We start from the raw sequence: 24733 nt of genomic DNA on the forward strand, positions 1-24733 counted from the left end.
ATCATAAAAGTGCGCCATAAAAATATTTTCATTCTCAACGCATTTATTCCACACACACAGCTACATGCATATGGTGCATGTGGTTTCCAGTCGAATCTGCACCCGAACTCGCGAACATCAGTATTTTTTTTTCTTTGTTGTATATGTGTGCAAAATATTTTATACGTTAAATATTTTAGGGGATTTACGGACGAATTGGCATACATTTACCAACTACCATGTCTGTATGTATGGCACATAAACATGGTACGCCAGCAATTTGAATACAATGCGTAGTGTATTAAAATTTTTATGGCGGCAGCATGCCAAACTAGCGGCTACTGCGCTACTATTTGCGAATTTGTGCAACGAAAGAGAACCCAGCTTACAAAACGTCTTTCAGAAAATCTTGAAAAAGTATATATTCTGAAGAAATAAAAAACTATCCATTCGAGAACTTGGTGCTGATCGTGCAGTTTGTAACACAGTTTTTGCTATAGTGGTTCGATTTGGGATATCTATTTGAAGGTTGTCTTGAATTGTTGTTTATATAGCGGCAGAAAATATTCCTAAACTGAGAGACTAGTAGCTCGTTACGCTGATCATATATAAATATACTTCGACGTTTCCTTTTGATGGTTAAAAATTTCATGACAAACAGAATATATCTTGTTCAGTCCATAAAAGGTAGGGAATTCATAACTAGGAAATCGAAAAGGCCACTCAGAAAGATCTATATTGAATGAAGACATGTTTGTGAAATCGTACCATAAAATTTAACTTATTAATTGTATCATAGGATATTTTCTAGATATATAACCTTCCACTTTGGTCTGCTTACTTTTTCAAGCTGTTTACTTACGGTTATACAAACTTTATTTCCATTTTATTGATAATATCATCACATCAGACATATAGAAGCTGTTAAACACTTTGGAAAGATATCTTAGAAGCTTAAGGAGACAACTAAGTGAATTATTTTGGACCGAACGAGAGTTCGGACTTTCAAATACAGTTTCTTCGTCGGAATTTCGGTCCCTAAAGACGAATAAAACCTAATTGATCAGAAATTGAAAATCAATTACCATTATAATATGCATAATCCAGCTAAAAATATCTAAAATACAGCTATGTAATCTTCACTAAGCCATAAATGCTATCTAATAGTGGCATAAAGGGGATCCAGATCCTTAACCAGTATTTAGCGAGCTGAACGAGCCGAACTTTTTGCTACTTTCTATACATACATCGGATAATGCTCACTGAAATCCGCCTTTAAACTATTTTGACTGCATTACCTCGCACGGGCTTCGCATTGACTTATCATATCGCCTTCCTTGCCATTTTGCCAACCACTAGAAGTTTAAAGCGGCACTTTATATTATATCTGAGATATTGATCAAACAAGCTTACTAAATATTATTAAGTATAACAGTACGATTATGTTCTATTTTCGTTTATTTAAAGCTCTCATCATGATTCTTTCATTGACTCCATAATCAATTTTAAAAAATATGGACCCATCATAATCAGCAAAAATATTAAATCACTTTACCACGCAGGAGATCTTCGGCACAACTCACCTTTAAGATAAGCTCGTTCTTTCTCCCCACTCTTTTCGTTTTTCTCTTCCTTCCGAGCACTGTTGGCATCCGTCCGATGGGACTCTCTTGAATCTGAGCACCTGAGCTTACTGAGGTGAGCTTTGATGGTGTTCGCTATGGTGTCGCAGCAGCCGAAGTCGATTTGGCCTACTGAGCGCCGCTGCTTGAGGGCATCTCATCGTCATCAGCCTTGACATTATATTCAAACAGTGCTTGCTCTTCTGACGAAAGAACATCTAGAAAGCTAAACTTCCGTTTAGCCCCTGCGCATGCCTTACCTGCAGCGGTGCTGACATTGTTGTCATTATCGTTGCCCTTAGCCGTTACCCGTGTCTGTTGTTGTTGTTGAGTTCAGTCATCTTTTTCGTACGACCCTTGGCTTAACGCGATGAGCTGTCGGATTTTCCTAAATTAGAGGAACGATAAGGTCCGCCGCGCGAGAGCCCCTGGCATCTCTCGATTGCTGCACGCATGCAGATTCTGATAATCCGCAGGACTGATGCCATGCAGTACAGTACCGTTCATGACGGTTGAGAGATGCGGAGTATACGAGTATACCTAGTGGCCTAAGCCCCTGCACCACGACAAGGTGCCTGCCATTCACAGAGCACATTGTCCAAGAGGCATTTATGCGGCATTTTATCAAAGTTGTATGAAGGAGGGTGTGGTTGCAATATCCAGGCACTTTCTCCTCAATTGTCCAACCTTTGCAAGACTGAAAGGGAAAAATCTCGGCAGCGAATCAGAATATAAAGTCAAAACTTTCAATAGCCGTCTCAACATAAGTATGATAGGCTCAAAGCGCTTTGTCGATTTGTAAGAGCCTTATGGTCTATTATATAAGTGTTTTGAGTAACACAATGGACCGACGTTGTAAGTTGTTCAAGTGATATGTATCTCTGTTCTGATCGACTCCTTAACCTAACGAAAATCACTCCAACAACTAACTTCATTTTGTTGCCTGAGAAATAGGAGATCTCTACAAGACTATTCGCATTTCAAATATGGCGATTATGTTATCCGTTAGGACAGAAATGTACCTCAGCACTAAAAAATATCTGATCAGAAAAAGCTGTAGTTGTAACAAAACTTGCTCAGATTCTCAAATTTGGAAACAGTTTCTGATTAATTGAACTACCAGTATACTAAAACTTAATGTCAAAAAACATGTGTTACGTTTGACAGCTGGTTTGACAGCTATCCATGTAGGAAATTTTCAATGCCTTTACTTCCAAGCAAATATACCCTTTCGTTCACTGGGTTGCTTACCAAAGCATATGCATAACACTATTTTAATATTGTACGCATATATAGTATATATTGTATATTGAGAGTTAAACAAGCAAATATACAAATGTGCATGTGTGTGTTGTAGTGTGGTGGTGTGCATGCAGCATGAAGGCTTATATTTTGCAGATGCGCATAACGGTTTACTGTGGCCAGCGGTTTGTACGCGGTTTTGTTCATTTATGAGCAACTCTTTGATGCGCGAAAAATCAACATTTGGAAATTTTTGACAAATATAAAAGTAAAATGTTTAGCAATTTCACAGGCAATTAAGCAATGAACACGAAGCTGAAATTTTTATGATCTGAATATTCGCAATGTTTACCAAAGCAGCGTTAGATTGTGCGATTTCGGTTTTCTGTTTCTGTTTTTTTTGAAGTTTTTTTAACATAAAAATTGCATTGAAAGCCGCGGATTTTATGAGTCTGGGCGCAAATATACGCTAAGGCGTATACAAATTTGATATCGTTTTTATCTATATGTAGATATGTTAAACAATTTTGACTTACATATGCATACTCTTATCGGTAAATGTACAAATTAATATGTTTAAGAAATAAATATTTTGAGGTTAGTTTCTTTCTTAGTTGGAAATATTTCTAAACAAATAAAGTTCAAAATTATCAGTTTTATGTGTTTCTGTTTCTATTATGCCCCGAAGCACTCAAGGAACTCATACGTATGTATATGTAAAATATGTACATATGTAACGGGTCCTTTTTTAGCAGAGCTATTGTGAATAAGGTAATGCTTCTTGCGGAGTTGGTTCTTTCGTTTTCGAAATCTTCGAAAGATACCGTAATTTCTCTAGAGATATGCACGATTCCTATTGGTCGCTGAAGCGGAGACCAATACACCTACGTACTAAGCCCTTAACTCCATCGTCATTGCTTGTTATTTGCCCCACGGAACTGCCTTTAGGCATTACATTATGAGGCCAGGCTTAGCGCTCGTCAGTCACGTCATTCTGGCCTACTCCTCATTCATTCTTCAGATTTCGCTGCGTTTTCAGATCTTTCAGAACTATAGCACACCACGCTCTCACGCTATCCCACACTAGTTTGAGTTCAGTCATAAACCGCAACACATACAAGTATATCCGTGCGGCGTTTATCTGCTGCTGTCACAGAAGAAACAATTCGTCCGGTCGTCATGACAATATCTGTAGAGATAAGCTCCAAAACACCCGTGACTCGTCAAAAACTCTGTCGGATAGAAATCTGTTTCTCCATGTTTACTAGCTAACCATGCTTATACACTTTTAATTAGCCTGTGGTTTCATCTCGCTGTTGTGATTGTTTGCCATCGTTCCCTGAGGCTTGTTTTTTCGTTTACCAACGAAAAAAAAAAAAAAAAAAATTCTGCGAAAGATTTATGGTCCTTTGCGCGTTAGCCACGGCGAATACCGCATTCGATGGAACGATGAGCTGTACGAGATATACGACGACATCGACATAGTTCAGCGAATTAAAAGACAGCGGCTACGCTGGCTAGGTCATGTTGTCCGAATGGACGAAAACACTCCAGCTCTGAAAATATTCGACGCAGTACCCGCCGGGGAAGCAGAGGAAGAGGAAGACCTCCACTCTGTTGGAAGGACCAAGTGGAGAAGGACCTGGCTTCGCTTGGAATATCCAATTGGCGCCACGTAGCGAAAAGAAGAAACGACTGGCGCGCTGCTGTTAACTCGGCTATAATCGCTTAAGCGGTTTCTACGCCAATTAAGAAGAAGAATCTTGTTTTTTCTCATACTTCCGTTCCTCCACCGTTAATCCCCTTCCCAGTCTTGTGAACCTGTCGTATAATCTTTTGAGTTCCATGACCATTATCTTTGGTGGCATGATGTTCGCTATTATTCCAACCGGTTCGTGGGTTATCGGGAGTAATGCGCACATGATCCTAATGGCACTGAGACGCACTGCAAACTACATTTTCTTAGCATTTTTCTTTTGCTGTAGTACTGGTCCCTATATCGGCGTCACGTATATTAAAATTAATTGGCTCAACTTGGCCAAGAGCTTGGTCCACCAATGTTGGCCATTCTTCTTGTTAGAGCGGCTGTTACACGTGCTGCTTTCTCACAAACCTTTTCGATATGCGCTTTGTAGCTAATTCTATTGTCTATTAGCACTCCTAGCTACTTCAGCGCTACTTCGGAATCATGATACTATGGCCGTTGATATTTAATTTGATGTCTTCAAGGTTTTTCCTGATCCAGGTCTTTTTGACGGCTGTTACTTGATATAACCGAAACAGTGTGTGTGTTCGTGCAAATTTATTACCAAAATATTGATTCAGCTTGCTGCGTCCATATTCGGTCGACATAATCATCTAGCAGAGTCGGTAATTGGAGCAACCATGCATCGGTTTCGCACCACGCTTCTCTCGTGGATAGTGCGCACCCAAGACGCTATTGCTGCTGTGGAGCAGACTATTGAAGAAGACCCGATTGAGTCTATCCGAAATTGCGCGCAGAGCTGTGCCCATCCACATCATGACCAATTTTGCGGAAGGATATTGGTCTGCGGGTTTACAAAATTTAACCCGTGCAATATTTAAAGCTGAACAATCATCAAGCGCTCGAAACGTTCGGTTAAAGCGCCCAACCCGAGATGGCCATCGTTCACGATCGTATTTCGAGTGATGCTAATGCACAAGCCATTGTTAAGACGCCGTTATATCCGCAATAAGTCACTGTTTGGTCTGCTCTATGAGCAAAAGAAATCAATGGTCCACATATCCTCAGAGATGAAGCCGACCATAATATTACGGTGAATAGAGAACGCTATAGAGCTATATTTAATGATTTTTACGTGGCTGAATTAGGGGACGTTGACGACCTTTGGTTCCAACATGACGACGCATTATGCCATACAACCAACGAAAAAATCAATTCAAATACAAGTATATTGAAGGAAGCGTCTTAGCCCCGAACATCGTGCAATTTAACACTGTTGCACTACTTTTTATGGGGTTATGTGAAGCCGCTTGTTTATGCAGAGAAGCCCGAGACGATTAAACTACTTGTAATATAATATTCGGCGCAATACTGCTGTCATACCGCCGCATTTGCTGCAAAAAGTGATCAGCTGGAATACTTGTATATTCAAGCAACTGCGGCGACTGTCTAAACAAAACACCCTTTATTAGTCATACGTGACTAAACAACTCTTTAGTTGTACTTCGTTTCTGTCGTCCTTTGTTTTCAGTAGAAGTTACGACTCTAGCAAACTTAAAAATTTTACAGACACGTCAAACTTTGCAAATACAAACAAATAAACTCACCTTTTTGTTTTCTTGAAGTAAAACTCTCTCTGTTAAAGAAATACTTAGACTTCGTGTGCTCATCACGCAGCACACTAAGGTATCTATCAATTTTGGATACCGGCTTTTGGTTCATTTTTTGTTAAAGTATATTTGTAAACTTTGTTTTTGTTTTTTTTTTTTAAGTTACCGTTTATTCTTTTTCCATTCAGTAAACTTGTTTTTATGCGTCTATAGTAGACCAATTTATATGGGTTAAAATAAAACGAAGGGACGCAGACTGAACGGAGACTATTAAATTTGACAAAGATTATAACACCGAGAAGGAAACTTCGGTGACCCTATAATATATATATATATGTTCATATATAAATGATCAGCTTAACGGGGTGGTTCCGTTTAACCATGTTTGCCTTTCTGTCCTCTTCACTGTATGTATATAACCAGAATAGTCTCTCAGTTTTTAAAATATCGATTTGTTAAATATCTCCCAGCAACCCGATCTATACAATGTAACGTCCAGTGTATTTTACGTGAGTACCTGCCGTCGATAGTCTTGACCCGCGGTGCTTAAAAGCATATAGAATAAAATATGCGTTGGATGCATTAATTGGCAAGGGACACCTATTCTACCTTGGTCGGGTTCTAGACCGAAAATCTGCTGCGCTATGAGTCCGGCACCCAGCTGCAATGTGACTCCACATTGAATTGAATTTTTCAATTATCATTTTGGACCAAACTCCAAGAACTACCTACTCCGCGTGGTACCAGATTTAAGCCTCCGGTCAAAATTTGTAGCTTCTGCTACTACCTTTTGACCAGCCATCAAACTCAATGACTAGTGGCATTTGTCGCCTGAACTTCAAATGTCTTCTCATTAGTAGGAATCTCACTCAAAGTCTATAATATTACTTGAAGCTGAGTATCATAACACCATTTCTGACAAGGTTATGCTATTATTTATAGGCAAAACTAAAACAACAGATCTACCCTGTAGTCAACCGGGAGGTTAAAAAGCACTACATTGAAAATTTGTTGTACAGCGGCTGATGTCAACTATCTTATTCGTTTCTTATAGGTTTTATATTCCGACGGGCGCAGTAGATAATATTCAGTGTATTAAGGACAGTGAAAACTAATATTTGAACTGCATTATTTGTGGTTTTATATTGATATCTTTATAAGGTAACTGTGAGACGGCATAGAAAGCTCTTTATGTACAGTTGCAAGCGAAACTATTAGTTTTCGCAAAGGTCGAAAGAACAGTCGGTATGATGAGAACTGTCGTTGAGTAACTCAAAAAGCTCCGTCACGGTCGGGAAGGATCTCTCCGAGTCGTTCGAAATCAAGCGAAGTTTCAGAAAAGTAGACTCATTATAGTGTGACTTCTTCAATCTATTGCTGGATAAAGTTATATGAACTGTGGAGCTAAATAGAGAATACAATCTTCCATAAATACTACTTTGGACCAAGTAGGCAATTAATAAATAAAATGCTTTTTCGACGAACAGAGACCCAAATCTATAAGCTCTTCTTTATTCCCGTCCTGGAAAGGTTTTGTTGAAGATTTATGTCCTTTTCGCATTGGCAATGACGATAACCACAGTCGATGGAACGATGAGCTGTACGAGATATACGGCGATATTGTTATGGTTCAGCGAATCAAGAGACAGCGGGCGCGCTGGCTAGGTCATGTTATACGGATGGTAGAGAATACTCCAGCTTTGATTCAGTACCCGCCGGTGGAAGATGAGGAAGAGGAGACCTCCATTCTGTTGTAGAGATTAGATCAGTAACCACCTACTACCACTACTACTACTACTTTAAAAGTACAAAGTTCTACCTCTTATTTAAGCAAAAAATTCTTTTATGCACACCGCTATGGTTTAGAATATCTATATAACCGTAAATGTAATAAAGGTTTCAACACAATTGTTTACATGCAAATGTCTCCAAAAGGACGATATGTGGCTTATTTGTTGGCAGTCGCTTTAGAAAGTCGCATTGTTTGTTCTTTGTCTCTGCAACAACTATTGTTGTAATCACTGCGCACAAAAAAAGAAGAAGCGGTGTAATGGTCAGCTATTGCATTGTGCTATCTTTGATATATTGAATGTCTGCAATAAAACTGGCGGAGCTATCAAATAACCATGTCTGGGCGAACAATGCAAGCCGGCTCGGCACAAATATCCTTTGGCGAATTGTTCGCTATCGCGTTCAAATAAAATTGTACGGTCCTATCGTTTAGAATTGCCAGCACCCATTCTTGGTTTATACGAAAATATAATTAACTTTTTTTGAATGTTTTTTATGCAAATGGAAAATGACTTTTTATGTCAGATTGATTTTTATTCCGTGGCGGAAGGAGTTCTGCATTGCATAACGGGGTATTCTGGTCTAGAAGCATGAACTTCAGGTAACTTTTAAAGTGTCGTTAAAAAAGGCAATTAATATTTTGATTATCCATATATTATTAGTTATTTGTTAATTTTAGAAGAGTACAGAAAAAAATTAAAAACTAAAAAAAGTAAAAAATTTCAAAAATTATGGGCTGACGAAGTTGGGGGTCTCTAAAAATTTCCACGTGACCATACCCATGATTTCAACCCTCCTAATTATCTGATTAAAAGATTATTAATCTAGAATAATGTCGCAATGGTCGGAACTACGGAAAAGTGGGTACAAATTTTTTTCACAAAATGGCGACTGCCTGAAAAAAGGGTTTTTTGGATCACTTTTCCTGACTATTTCGAATTTTTTAAAAATAATAAAAATAAAAATTTGGGCATGGGGCTAGTTCCAACCATAAACAAGCCTACAAAAAATACTCTATAAAACTTTCAAGTAAATCGGTATAGTAGAACCTGAGGAATCGTGGGTATCGTTCCGAAAATGTCAGTTTTGAGAAAAACGCGTTTAAAGTTTAGGAGACAATTCTAGTGAAAACGGACGCCACGTCCCGAAATCGGCTGTATCTCCGAAAATAAGTCGAATTTTGAAAAATCCTTCCAAGGTCATATTTTTGAAAGTCTAAACTTTCAAGATATGCAAATAAAAAAATCGATTTTTTCAAAATCCTAGACAAAACTACCCCCATAAGTTAAAATTTAATGAAGAAAGTGATATCACATGACAATAACTTTTGTTATAAACACGTAAAATAACGAGTAGTGATCCTTATTTTTACCTGATGTAAGATTATCTTTGGGTCCAGAATTAATGAGCCTTTTTGATAATCAATAAACTGACATTTATATGGTCGAAGGGTTACTGTTGACGGTCATAGTCATCGAAGTCGTATATAATTTGTTCTCTTTTGGAGCCAGCATTAACACCAACTACAACGACAGCCTCGAAATTCGACGTAGAATTACTCTTGCCAACAGCTCCTACTTCGGTATGAGAAGCAAAGTTCTCTCTCGACGAACAAAGACCAAACTCTATAAACTCCATAAGACAAATGAGAAGCTTCGTGAAGAGAAAAGGATATCTACCAAATTTCAGATTAAGAACTTCACGACATTCGGTATGGTTACGCGATCTATACGCTTGTCTTTGGAACAGAAAATGCCCTTTAGAAAAGATTTACCAAAAATGTCTATGAAAATCAAGTGTGAATAGCTCTGGGAAAGAAATCTAATTCCAATGTGGTTGACTTAACCCGCACACCTTGGGTACAGTTTCTTTCTCCTAGGTTTAGTGGAAATCTAAGTTCCAGGAGAAGATAAAAAGTTCGAGCATACGAGTACATATTATAATAGTGAAATAATTCAGGTTGAACACAAGGCGGTTTAATAAGTACTTATATTTATGGAAGAAAAACGAACATTTTGGAAAAATTCCGATTTACTTTTTCATATATTTTACTTTACTTTGTGTTCATAAAGTAAGCCTCTTTATTCGACTTCAAATTCTATCAACTTATGACTTCTTCAACTACGAAAACAAAAGTTTGGAGAATACGAATATGCAGGTGAGTTTGTAGTCTAATTCTTCCGATTTGGCCATGGTGGTGAAGCACTCTTTCTACGGCAAATGGAGTAGGTAGCCGTGTTTTCCTCAAAAGATTGCCGATATAATGACTTTTGTCTTTTGAATCTCAGAAACCCGTGAACATCACTTTTTCAACCGGTTGGATAGTTTTTGCTTTATTCGAAGTAAGTTCGACATTAGTTTAATAACTAATGCAAAACCGTGGTGGGATTATACTTGAGGCTTAATTTTAATTGTTTTGAATTATTTTGCTTTTATTTAGATATAAAATATTCTATCTTTCAACCTGTTTTAGACTTTATCATTTTTTATAGCAAAAGTACATATATCATATTCAAGCATTGTTCCAATCTCCCGCGTTGTCTATTACACCTGACATCTTTGATAGCACCTTGCGAATAAATTTTCCGCATATTCCACAGGATGCGACTTCCAGGTTAGTGGGAGTAGCCGAATGAAATATTTTGTTGACTTTGAATGTTTTCTTGATAGTTATGCTTTCATCAAAACCTAATTTTTCTTTATTGGATTGGGGTCTGGTGATTGGGATGGCCTATCTAAAGTAACAATATGGATTTCTTGTTTCCGTTGTGTACAAAGTCTGCTGCTATGTTCTGATCATTGTCTTCTCGTAATGTCCAATAACGGTTATTTTTTCAGTATAATAGTTTAGCTGACTTCAGTAAACCCATTTTATACAATTTCATCATTCTAACGGAGTTCAAGTTCTCTGTGAATCATCTTAAAATCTTATATACATCGCCAGATGAGCAAAATGTAGGATCGAAATTTTAAACAATTCGACGAATAGTGACCACAGTTGGGCATTTATTACGACCGACCATTAAATGGCAAAAGCACGAAAAGTTGCAATTAGAGTACGATTAATTTAGTAATAGAATTGAATACTTTGTAAATGTTGTCCATACTTGTTGTCATTCCATGATGAAATTGTAAGCATTCGTGAATACAATGAAAAAATAAATTGCAGACTATGACATGATAAAAATGGAAGAAACGACTTAGAAATCGAAAACCCTGTTTCATTTTCATGCCTTAATAATTTATTATTATTACTTAGTATGTACCTTCTATTATTTTAACTGCCAAACTTTAATAAACAAATTATTATAATTTTTACAGGTTATCAATATATACATACAAATAAGGGATTCTTCATAACCACTTAAATCAGATGACTTATGTATGCACATGAGAGTTTTTGCAAAATAAGTTGTATGATGTGAGTTGAGGTAGCGGACCTTTGATGTGAAATATCGCATGCGAGTAAATTGCATCAAGAGAGCCTACACTCATGATTTGTCGCAAATGTAACTAAAGCAATAACACAACTTAAATATATCATGAAACAGCACTGATGATTGAGAACGAATGAGAAGAATAAGCACTCTCGGACAACACAAATGAGCATCAATGCCATCAATAACGGATCAACTCTTTAGTTTATGAGCAAAGAAATAAAGTGAACAAATATTTTGATGCGAAAAGTTGGTGCGGAATATTTTATAATGAAAAATTAAATTGTGTAATGTGTTTATAAGTGTTTAGTGAATATTTTTGTGAAATTTAATACGTCGAGTTAGTGCGCGTTTTAATAATGTGAAAATTAAATAATTTGTATAGTGCTAGTGAATAATGTGTTATGAAAGTTTCAATTCTAGAAGTTTGTGCGCGTTTAAATCGTTTTGTTGTAAGTGAATATGAAGGTTGCTGAGACAAGCACGATGCGGTATGATCGGAATGGCAGCATAGCAATCGGTAAGTCCTTATTACATGTAAATGCATACATGCTTAAATATGATTATCATTATTCAATCCGGTGTACAATTTTAGTTGGCACTTGTTTTGAAATAGTTCAACAGCTATCAAAAGTTAAAAATGTTTAAGATCTAAGTGGGGGTATACAAACTAAATTAAAAAGCACGGTTGTTACTGGCAAATTAGTTAATTAATAAAATTTAATGCCGAGCATTGTGAGAATATATTTTTTTGACACAGTAATTTTAACAGTAGCTTCTGTTAATAATTTCTAGTAAAAATTATATGTTTTTGTTGCCTTTATTATACTTATTCATAAACAATTTACTGATAATTTTTAGTAAAAATTGTATCTTCCTAATCATCTTCTAGCCAATGGGAACCATGGTTTTTTAAATGTAATATAAAAACCAAAAATAGTTAGACTTTTAAATTTGAATTTTGTGCGAAAACACATTTCTCGAAATATTTTTTTCTACGTTAGTATGACTGTCAGTGACATCTGTGGCAAATGTCACATCAAAATAATAATTAGTGTTTAGTATATGCTTGCTTATCTGAAGTACATACCTGTAAAGTGCATTCGCTGATCTTTACGATGCGTGAAATTATTCAACAAAGAAGTACCATTCAATTTTGTGTGTCGAATCAAAAATGCCGAAAAGTTCACAATGGTGGAAAATGCTTTCGGTGCTAATTGTTTGTCGCGAGCAAGTGGGTCGAGACGTTGACGACAAACTACTGCAAAAGGCCATCAACATCAACTGATGATCAACACGTCAATAAAATAAAGGAATTGTTGCTCGAGAATCGACAGTTAATAGTGAGGAATCTTTCTGACGTCACTGGAATATCGAAAGGTTCACTGAAAAGCATTTTGAAAGATCATTGGGGCCAAGAAAAGTGAAAGCGCGATTGCTTCTAAAATCACAAAATTTTTTCGAAAAAAACACCGCGTTAAGGTCTATGAAATAATAATTTCTGACCACCAGGAGCCATGAAACGTATTATTACAGGCGATGTGTCTTAGATCTATGCCTACGACCTTGAAATCGACGATCAATCGGTCGAATATAGTGGCAAAAGTGAGCCGAAGTTAGAAAAAACCACGTCGAAGCAGGTCCATAATCAAGGTTATGTGTATACATTTCTTCGATGGTAGACCGGCCAACCTGTCAACAAGGAATACTAGTTGAGTGTTTTGCGTCGTTTGCTCAAAACTATCCTTAAAATGAGGCCGGAATTATGGGCCGGCAATTCTTGGTATTTATATAAGGTGTATAGTATATATTTTACTCATTTTGGGTATAATGATATGCTAGCTTCACGGAAATATTATTCCCAAATTTCAGTACTTAACCGCAAAGAGAACATATTAATCAGTTCAGTAAAAAATCACTCATAAACATGGAGGTCCACATATTTGCTGTCTAGGTCTGCTAGAAGAATACAGTAATAAGGCGATTGGAATAGGAAATATTGAGGACATAGCCCTATACAGAACCAACTAAACATAAGCAGACTATATTCCACCAAAGTTATATTTCAATACCCGGTTGAAGACATCCACTAGACGTGAATTAACGAATCCAATGGCTCAAATGGGCTGCTCAGTAGGGTCGGGTTTATACATTGATGATTTCGAAATCTTTCTCTCCCACTACCAACCTCAAGTAGCATCTTCCTAGCGGAAGTACGAGGTATAGAGGGGGCTATTAAAAAACTAGGATACAGAAATCAGCCATATACACTAGAGTGATTCAAAAAAAAAAAATTTTTTTTCGTTTCGTACTCGGAAAAATAGGTTCCTAGACACCTCTAAGAAAGGCTCTCCAGACATGAGTTTTTAATTGTAACGGGAAGGTCCTCTTACATACAGTTTTCTATTTTTTTTTATTATCAGATAGAAAAATTTATATCTCGCTTCCAACTACTTGAAAAAATATTTTGTTCCTTAGATTTTGTAGGAAATTGAATGCTCTACAAAGAAGGTCTATTAGGATTTTTTGGTAAACTCAACCGATTAGAAGATATTAACAGTTAAAGTTTGATTATTTTTGGGAAAATTTTTTATTTTTTATGAATTTTATAACTCAATGAAAAAAAATTATTATGAATGATGAAACTCATAGTTTTGTAGGAAATTTACTGCTCTAATTAAAATTCTTCTTCTTCTTCACTGGCGTAGACACCGCCCACGCAGTTATAGCCGAGTGTACAACAGCGCGCGTTACTTCTTATCGTTATTTGGCGCCAACAACTTGCAGAGTTTGCACTGTGTTCGTCGGGAAACTTTTCTTTTCGATTGCCTCTTCAGTCCAAAGTAGCACCTGTTGGCAAAAGTGATTCTGCGTTGGAATCCTATACTGATATTGTTTGTTGGTGTTGATGCTGGTTCCAAGATAGACGAAATTATCTATGACTTCAAGGTAAGGTCTGTCAACAGTGACATGGGAGCCAAGTCGCAAGTGAGACCACTGTTTTTTTCATGATAGGAGATATTTCGTATTGTCCTCGTTCACATCCAGACCCATACGATTTGCTCCCTTATCTAGTCTGTAGAAAGCAGAAATTAGAATGCAACTTTGAAGAGTCAGCGACATATAACCTGTGAAGAGAAATCCGATTGGACTGCCTTTAAGAACTCTTCTCACCAATTTTTGCAAGGTTGCATAAATCAGCATTGGTTCAGCCTTAAGCGTTTGCATGTCTCCACTTAATTTTCTTGTTCCGCATCGATAAAGCTTACTTAATAAACATATAAAAATCAAATTGCGCCAAGCAAACAAAATTTGTGGAATTCCAGCTAAACCGCACATATACATACATATGTTCACAAGCACGCACACATATATACACTCAGACATAATAACTGTATTCAACGCTATAAGCACTGCTACAATCAATTCGAGTCCTTTCTTGTTTTCCCCAAACGAAAAGCTGCTTGACAGATGACAGCCAGACATGTATGTATGTATGTAAGTGCATATGTACATATGTATATGGTAAGTGAGAGTACATAAATGTATGTGTGTGCACACACCCTCACTGTGCGTGCAAGTGGAGGAGTCCGTTTAGTGTATGGAAAGTCAATCAGTCGGCGCCCCTGACAGCGAATATAGCAAGTTGAGGAATTTTCAATTTATTTCAAATTTTGATCGATCCAAAGTCGTTGATGTGGAATGGAAGTAAATTTGCCCCGTGGGTGAAATTTCGCGTTTTCCGTGCACCCACTCTAAGCGCCGCCGAAATAACCCTACATAAGAACATTCTTGAACTTTGGAAATTTCCGAATTCCCCTCGAAAAAAAAATGTATAAATAAGCAGATATACCAGCGCTTATGTATATACATATATACATACTTATGCATGTGTGTGGGTGTGTGTGCGTAGTCGACTGTTATAAATTTGCTGTCCTAGAATTTCAAATTTTGCTGCGTCGTGAAATTTTGGTATTTGAATTTTCGCGCGGCTTAACTCTTGATGATTCGCACATACACACACAAACTTATATACAAACGTACATAAATTGTTGTTTGACTTATTGACTGCGCAGCACCCGAAAAATTTTCGGGAAATATGAATACTTTATTAATAATACACACTAAACTTCATTGCGAAACACTTTATTTGCTTTGCTTTGCAAAAAAAGAGAAATGTGGAAAAAAATTTCCTAAATTTACTCGCAGCTGTACCGTATCCAGTGTAGAATCCTTATGGGTATTCACTTACAGTACTTGTGGCAGCATAGGTGGCTAAGTGCATGCGAAGGACAGTTGACCCACAGACTGTTTCCGGACATACATACATTCGTCTACAGATAGACGACATGGTGACCTGGTTTTTCATCTGACCCAAATACTCAATGATCATGGGTGCTTTCGTAGTTACCTATGCAAATATGGTCATGACTTTAGTTCATATTGTCCGACGTGTACAGAGTGTATAGAAGACTCAGAACTCGTACTCTGTCATTGCCCTCGGTTTTCAAGTATGATGCAAAAGCTGAAAGCCACACTTGGAGTTAGTCTCACGGTGCAATTGACTGCACTTATGTGCGAGTACTCTGCAAAATGGAGAGCTGTCAGCCAAGCGGCAGCTCTGGTTATCATAAGATTGAAACAACAGACAGACAAATGTCTGTCAGTCCATACAATAGCGAATACTTAAATGTCTTCTTCTTTCCCATGATGTATTACTTAGACTAGTGGCCCCGTAGGAGAAGCATGAGACAGGAGTAGATAAGGTTGAGCGGATTAAAATCCCGCACTCTGGTTTTCGATGTTTCTTCCTACCAAAAAAAAATATAATAAATAAAAACCGTACAGCTCAAAAAACCACGCGCTTGAGTTGTTTGATGGCCAATAATAATATATGCACCAGTGGAACACTTGGAATCACGCCAAATGAGACACTAAATGTTATGGGTACTGGTCTGCTTTTAAACCGAGGGAATCCTAGCTCTTAGTGCAAACATTATAAGATACTTAGCAAGTTCCCGTTCCCACAATACTACGGAATTTCATTTACATTTAGAACTAAACTTAAACTTGGTCTCCAATATTGCCTTCCCTTCCAGCAAAGAATAAGCGTCTATACAGATTAGTCCACACTAGATAATCAAGTTGAGGGTAGTGTCTGTTCAGCAAAATTAGATACCAGAATCGCCTTACAACTACCACACCACACTTTCTACTGAAGTGTCTTCGAAGATCACAGCAATTAAAGAAGGTCTTCCTGTTTTAACAAAGAGGGTACTTACAAAAAAAACAAACACATAAATTTATATATGCAAATAACCAATTGGACTTGAAGTGACTGAAGTCCGGACTAGATGTGACTAAAGTCCCCTAGGGTCTCAACGAAGACAGTGAAAAAATAAACTGATCTTTTAGTGAATTTAACATCGTGTTCATCATGATAAACCTGCCTTGGGGACCAGGATACTGTGATATTTCTGCAACTTCGAAATAGATGAACTAGCAAAAGCAGACATCACCCCGAAATTAGAATCCGATTAAACAGATAGAAATTGAAACTACAAACATGTTACAGAAATAGAAAAGTTTCGGTGAAGTCAATCCCTAAGTTGCTGAAGAACCAGGCAAACGTGGCATGCATGGAATATAAGATTCAAATCTACGACTATATATGTATTTAGAGAAATGTCTAGACGTGTGCAATGTTAAGTTTCGGTTCGGTTTCGATTATGTTTTAGTCAGGTATTTAAGTAGTCAATTGTATGTGACAGCCTTGCTCCGTCGTCAACCTCCAATTATCACTGCACCGATAACACTTTTTAATTTACTCGAGTCTCTTCTAATACCCAAAGGGCAGTATAACGATATCACTGTAATGCTGTATGACGAGGCCTCAAGTGACGGCCATATATAAGAAAACAAAAACAATCAACCCATACACATGCATACATACTTATATAAGTATATGTGCACTTAAAAACAAAAGTCACATCATGCTTGGGAGCTGGAAGCCGTCGCCGCCGCAGCAGAGCTCATCTTATCCTCATCAATTCGTATCGCGCGGTTGCCCTCCAGGGATCAAATGCAAATGAGTATCAATAAAGCATCACATTGCAGAGCAACACAAAAGCGGTGGCGCTACCCAACGGTCGATTGATGGGGCGGCAGGCGGCAGTCGAATGGCAGCATTCGCGAAAACAACAACAATGCCCGGAAGCAGTTGATGACGGCAGCCGATGATTGCAATGCGAGCAGGAAGAAACTTGATCAGCGCAGATACGATGCGCCTTAGCTCTCGCGCGAGACGCGTTGAGGATAGCGGCTCTTCAACTTCTAATGATTTCAAGAAGCGCGAAGCGTAGCTATGCAATCGATTGCGGTTCACTTGGCTGACAGGATGTTTAATGGACAAGTTTAAGTAAAAGTGACGCGACATTTCAACGGTCTCTGCCGGCTGGCTGACTGCGAAGGCGCACTTTAACCGAGATGAGTTTGATGACTTCATTTAAAATCCATTATAAGAATTACCGTTGGCTATTTGGTGAGAAAAAAGCGTGTCTCCTTTCACCGTGCACTGCAAAAAAGTGAAATTATTATTTTTCCAGCATTTGCATAATTTGTTGCTTTTGTTGTTTTTGCGCATGCAATTTGTGTGGCTTTGTTTATCAAGAGATTACAAGGTGTAGGCAGAAGTAATAATTGTAAATGGTAATATAATATTTTACAACGGTGCCTTCTACTTATAATTGAACTTGGTATTTTGCTGGTTTGAGCCGCTTTTTAAAAACATGAGTTCATCTTTTTTGTATTGTCTTCAAGCGGATGTCTAAGGTAAACTTATAATACTGAAAGGCCTGAATCCAAATGAACTTTCAATTTAAGAGGTTTTCGTCTACTTTTAAAAGGGTTAACTAGTATCTGGCCCAGTGTCAAGAAAGAATGCCTGATTTCCAGACACTTTGAGGCGACTATAGAGCGCTGTACGCCGTGTCAGTATCGGATCCTTACCCGTTGTAGGACTTTTCTACAATCTTAGGAGGTAAAATTGTGTTTTCAAAGATTGATCTTCAAAAAGCCTTTCATCAGGAACCAATACATCTCGATAATATAAGCCGTTTGAACTTTATGAGTGGACTCATATGACGTTTGAGTAAAGAAACGCTTCTCAAACGTTCCAATGCCTAATTAATGAGATGCTTTGAGGTTTAGACTTAATTGTCTTCACGTACCTTGACGACGTTTGTGTTACATCAACGTCCCTTGATGAGCATAAGGCACATCTTCGTTTAGTCTTCAGCCGTTTGAGAGACTTCAACTTAAGTATCAATGTCTTCCGCTGGGATCCGCTCAGTTCGTAGCCGTACGCAGTATATAATCGGAATTGCGTACCAGCTTAACGCCGATCCCAATTCTGACTGTAATCAAGCAACTTAAGCGTTTTTTAGCTATGCTGAACTTTTATCGTCGATTCTTGCCAAACGCCCTGGAACATCAAGGACCACTTTTTGCTATTAGACCTAAACATCTAAACGTCACTTCGAAACCTGTAAATCTCAATTAGCTCATCCGCTGCCGAATGCAGAACTATCACTTTGGGTAGACGCGTCCGACTTCGCAGCCGGTTTTGTTCTGAATCAAATCGCTGGCAGTTTTCTTCATCTTCGATTCTGTGGCGCAATGTAGACCAGTGGACGTCTTATCTACCAATTATTTCATTTGGGATACGTGCAACCTTTAAGGATGTATGCCTTCGGAGCTCGTTTACAGCACAACCCTTCGCCTACCTTCGGGTTTTATACAGAAGAAGGGTTACGTTCAGATTTTATAATCGAATGAAATCCAGGAAAGCAATCCAAACGAGGTAGAGACAGTGAAAGAACAACGTCGCATCATGCAAGACATACTGCCCGTCATATTTCAATCCACACGTTTGTTTTCGAGATGACTCCCTCGGCACCCTACAGAGGCAAATTCAGGTTGTCAGCCGCACTCCTAAGTACATGGTTGTCATAGTCAACGCTAGCAAGTTCAAAGTTTTTATCGAACACCTAAAGCCCGCCTTTATCTCAACATATACGGCTCTTTAGTAGGGGGTACTGTGTCGGGGTCACCTTGTAGGCAGTGCAACTCTGACAAAGCCTTTAAATTGCAACTCTAAAATAAAAAAAATACTTATTTGTACTGGCAACCCTTATTTTCCTGTTTCATTTTTGTCTTTATTGGAGATGAGTTTTTTAAAATTTGTGAAATATCCCCATTTCAACGCAGGACTAAAAGTGTATCACCACTAGGAAACAAATCTCAAACCTTACTGATCACTACCAGAAAAGTACTGTTACATTTGACCGTCACTTTTTGAATGACGTAATCACAGGTGACGAGTTATGGAACTTTGAGTATGATCCCGAGACAAAGAAGCAATTTTTCCTCACCCAAAAAAGAGAAGAATGAGCAAATCAAAAGTGAAAATGATGCTCATTGTCCTTTTTGACATCAATGGCATCGTCCACCATGAATTTCTTTCTCCTGGACAAACCGTCAATGCCAAGTTTTACATGGAAGTTCGCAAGAGACTCAAATGAAGGGTCAATCGAGTCCGACAAGACATCGCAGCCGATTGGAAGTTGCACCATGGCAACAACTCGTCTCACACCGCCTTTCTTGTGAATAAGTACCTATACAAGGCTTCCGCAGCCGCCCTACAGCACAGATATGGCCACCCGGACTTTTTTTTTGTTTTCTTGCCTGAAAAAGACGACGAAAGGCAAGCATTTTGAGACTACTGAGGGGATCCAAGCAGCATGTACCTCGGCTCTCGAGGCTATTCCGGAGAATGCCTTCCGTGACTCCTCTATATTAAAATTGCCAGACAGACTTTTGGCGTCGTAAACAAACAGCAGTCAAACACACACTAACTTTATGGAGATCAAACTTTTCAGGAAAATAAATTGGGTTGAGTCAATCTGCGAAAAAACTTGTTCGATTTGTCTTGCGCACGCAGTTTATATGGATCAGTCTGAGTCAAATTTGTTCTTAAAAATATCGTTTTCGGTATAAAAGTTTTAAAAGTCTTGAACAGATTTTACATTTTAGATTTAGAGATTTTTGAGATATAGGCTTATAAATATAAAGAGAACTATCGATCTTTTATACATGCAGTGAAGATTCCAACAATCCAAAGATACCCCTTCATGTCTCAAATCATAAAAAGCTGCTTCGTTTCAAAGTTCCTTCCAGAGTTTACTTTGCCTGCATAGATTCGATAATGTTAAGTTACCTTCTCCTCACTAACTTGGCCACAGCAGCTACGATTTCTAAAGCTACTAACGGTAGTGCTCGCACTTATTTCCTCCTTTCCTCCTTTCTTGCTTTATTTAAATATTCCTGCAAATTGCAATAAATACGCTTTTCTGCACGCTCTACGCAACTGCTGCGTTGCTCCCGATTAATCTCATTACATTATGTCACATCACGTTTGCTTCGAGCACACTTTTTGTTGGGTTTTGTTGTTGTTGTCGTTGCTGCATATTTTTCGCTTTTATTGATACAGCCGTTCGGCATTAATTGGCGCTGGAACTTGTTGAAAAGTTTGCTGTTAAGCGATACACAAATAAGGCATCGCTTTATATACCATATAAAAATTATAGGGTGCCTTTGCTGGGGTAAAGAGTATTTATTAAAGTTAAAAAATATTTCTGTGTTACTGGAAATGTTTACAGAGGCTATTTTTGTTAGATATATAAACATTTCTAGAGGGATAACTGTCCAAACTGCTGCCGATTTTTTTTAATTCCCACGTCAATATCAAATATCTAAGTATAGGGCGGTGCAAAAAGTCTAGTAATACAGCAACTGGATTGCTGCAACTGATCAAGTCATGAGTAAACCAATGGGTTACCTGGATCATCGACCTTGCTGCCCATAGACTTCTCTTTTTTGGGGGTACCTCAAGTCAGTCGTCCACGTGCATGCGCCAACTACAGCAGTCTGGTAAAAAATTAACATACGCTACCTTAATGAGAAAATAAGCCCTGGGTAATCTAAAAAACTCTAGTGAAGATCGGATTTATTATTGAATAAAATTTGAGACCTCTTAAAAAGTACCTTATACATTTTTTGAACTTTTTAACGCGGAACATATTTTTCCGTTGAAATTTTTAACGATTTTTACATTAAATCCAAATAAGTTTGAAATTCATATACCTCTCGCACAAAACAGTTGAGTTCCACATAACTGGATCGGTTTCATGGAAATCGATATTTTTCCCACTGAAAGATTATACTATACTAATATATTATGCCATTGTAGGCAAAAAAAAATAGTAAGACTTTTTAATTTAAATTTCGCGCGAAAAGCCATTGTCGAATTTTTTTTTCCACGTTCGTTTGACGTCAGTGACATCTGTGCCAAATATCACATCAAAACAATCATGAGAGTTGAGTATGTATATCAGGTTGTTAAATAAGTTTCGTACGCTTGTCTTCCTGAAGTACATAAAGTGCAAGCGGCGATTTTAAGATGAGAGAAATTATTCAATAACGAATTTCAATGAAATTTTGTGTGCGGAATCAAATTTCTGGTGCCGAATCGTTCAAAATATAGCTGGAAAACAATGCTTTCCATGAAACGTAATATTACTGGGGATGAGTCTTGTATCTAGCTTACTACACGGACACAGATGATTAATCAACGGAAGATCGTGGCAAAGGTGAGACGGAGACGGAAAAAACTATCAAAGCAAGTCAAAAATCAAAGCTATGTTGACAGTTTTCTTCGATTTTCGAGGTGTGGTGCACTCCGAATACCTTTCGGTTGGCCAAACTGTCAACAAAGAATACTATTTGAGTATTATACGATGTTTACGCTAAGCTATTCGTAAAAAGAGGTTGATATTATGGGCCGACAACTCTTGGTTTCTGAACCACGATAAAGCACTGTTGCATATTGACATGATTCTTCATGAGTATATGCCAAATGTTTAACCAATATCGTGCCGCAACCTCAATATTCTAATGATTTAGCTCCGACTAGACTTCTGGCTATTCAGCAAATTCAAACTGTCGCTCCGGAGAAACCGTTTTGAGTAAGATGAAGGCATTAAACGTGAATCGCTACGCGAATTGAAGGTTATTCCGGAAATTGACTTTAACAACTATTTCGAGGAATGGAAGAAATGTTGGCACAAGTGTAATGTGCTCGTGGGGGACTACTTTGTGAGCGACAACATAGATTTTGAAGAATAAATTAAAAATCTAAAAAATAATGAACAAAGTCTGACTATTTTTTGCTTATAGTAGACTGTTTAAACATACATATATGGATCTACCTATCACCCAAAACTAAGCGAGACAGACATAGGGTTATATACATATATTATATACATACATATATTATATAAATGATCAGGAAGACGTGAAAAGTTCAAATCCGTTTGACTGTCCGTGCAAGCTGTAACTCGAGTAAAAATTGAGATATCTTGATGAGACATGGTATGCGGGTTTCTTAGTACAAAAAGCGTTCGTAAATGGGCGTAATAAGACCACTGCCATGCCCACAAATCGGCTAAAACCTATAAAGTGCCATAACTAAGCACCAAATTAAGATATAAAACACAGGGATCGCAGTAGCAAGGGGCACCTGTGTACAAAAAATTTTGAAAAAGTGGGCGTACCCCGCCCTCTAATAAATTTAATGTAGCTATGTAATAACCTATTAAAGCCACATCAACCAAATTTGCTAAACACAAATATTACAAGAACTTCTACCGACAGTGTGAAAATGGATGGAATCGGAGGATAATCCCGCTCACTCCCCATATAACGGTAACTGTTATGGGAGCCAGTGTGATAGGTGTGACACCGCCCACTTTTTCGTGAAATCCAATATCTTGGGACCCGTCTAACCGATTTCTACAAAATTTGGTTTGTGACGGTTTACACACACAAGGGCACAGTGCGAAAATGGATAAAATCAGACAACAACCACGCCTTCTTCCCATATAACACAATTTTAAATTCCACTTTATTGGTTCACTCTCCAGTACACAAATCAAGAAGCAATAAATATAACAGGATACAACTTTGTACGAATAATACGCTTAGTGTATGCCATCTTATGACCAAAAATTGTTGAAATCCAATAAAAACTGTTCAAGTCCCACGGTACCGTATATGTGGACCCCAGTATCTATAGTTGACTTTTGACCAGAAATAGCGGTCAATGTGCGAGATATTCAATTGAAATTGATAAAGAATCCTTTTCTGACAATAGCAATTGTGTGTGTCAAAAATGGGTTGAATCGGGTCAATACTTATCTTAGCCCTGTATACTAAAAAAAAAAATTTTTCTAACTTCCGGCTGACTTTGTGCCGCATATATCGGCCTATATATGAGTTATCTCAATGAAAGTAAGATAACTTGTTTTACTTATGACAGTGTATCCTTGTGCTAAAAATAAGTAAATTTGAGCGAAAACTCCTCTATAACTAATATCGTTATTTTCATACATCCGATTGATTTTTCTCTATATAATTGATTTTTTAGTATGTGGCATGTTCATAGTATGTGGTATTGGCAAAATTAGATAAAACCAGGTCGATACTGCTCCACCTCCCGTCTACTATATATAACGCTTTTCGATTTTTTATAATTTTCTAACAAAGCTTATGGCGTATATGTCGGACTTAAAAAGCGAGAAGTATTCATGATAGCGATTTTGACCTCGGACTTTTTTGTAGCAAATAAGATTTCCTACAAATGTTCCTCAAGAACATTTTTTTTGTAGCTTTTGTCATTTACGAGTAAATACAAAAAATGCAAATTTTATGGAAAAATCAGGTTTAGAGCCCTGTACTACCTCGCCGGTGTGAGTTACGACTTTAATGCACTTGGCACTTTTGTAGAGTGAACAATTTTGAGAAATATGCGTCTAAAGTCAAAGCGATGCCAATTCTGCAGGAATTTGAATATAAAAACTGACGATTGTAGTGTATTTTCATTGGGACATTTTTACATGCCTTGGTCCAGTTCTTAATGTTAATATTAAGGGCTAAAACTTTCAGGGATTTTTTTTAGGGTATTTCCAAGGAAATTTCGTGATGGTATTGAAACAAATTAACAGTCCAAAAAAAGAATACCCTAATCTATATACATATATATAAATTCCCTTGGTTTTCGATCGTCTGGTTGACGTTTTACACCTTAAAATATTTCCTTGGCTTTGATTCTAGCAAGTTATAAGAATATATGACAGTTGGTTGCACCCGAACTTAGCCATTCTTAAATTTCTTTCATTGTTCTTGCTAACATTTTATCACTATTTTCTCATTACTATACAGTTTATATAT

At 37.6% G+C, this 24733-nt stretch overlaps 2 long non-coding RNA genes across 2 annotated transcripts in view; both read left to right on the forward strand.

Annotated features, from left to right (window-relative positions):
- Window positions 1-24733, forward strand: part of LOC120768211 — a 500046-nt gene that overhangs the window by 91572 nt on the left and 383741 nt on the right. The gene's annotated exons all lie outside the window — the stretch shown is intronic.
- Window positions 1-24733, forward strand: part of LOC120768209 — a 287272-nt gene that overhangs the window by 38748 nt on the left and 223791 nt on the right. Inside the window, exon 2 of the long non-coding RNA XR_005704740.1 lies at window positions 11271-11906. This is a non-coding gene — a long non-coding RNA (uncharacterized LOC120768209). The remainder of the gene's footprint in view (window positions 1-11270; window positions 11907-24733) is intronic.

Source organism: Bactrocera tryoni, chromosome 2 (assembly GCF_016617805.1).
Source record: "Bactrocera tryoni isolate S06 chromosome 2, CSIRO_BtryS06_freeze2, whole genome shotgun sequence".
Taxonomy (NCBI): domain Eukaryota; kingdom Metazoa; phylum Arthropoda; class Insecta; order Diptera; family Tephritidae; genus Bactrocera; species Bactrocera tryoni.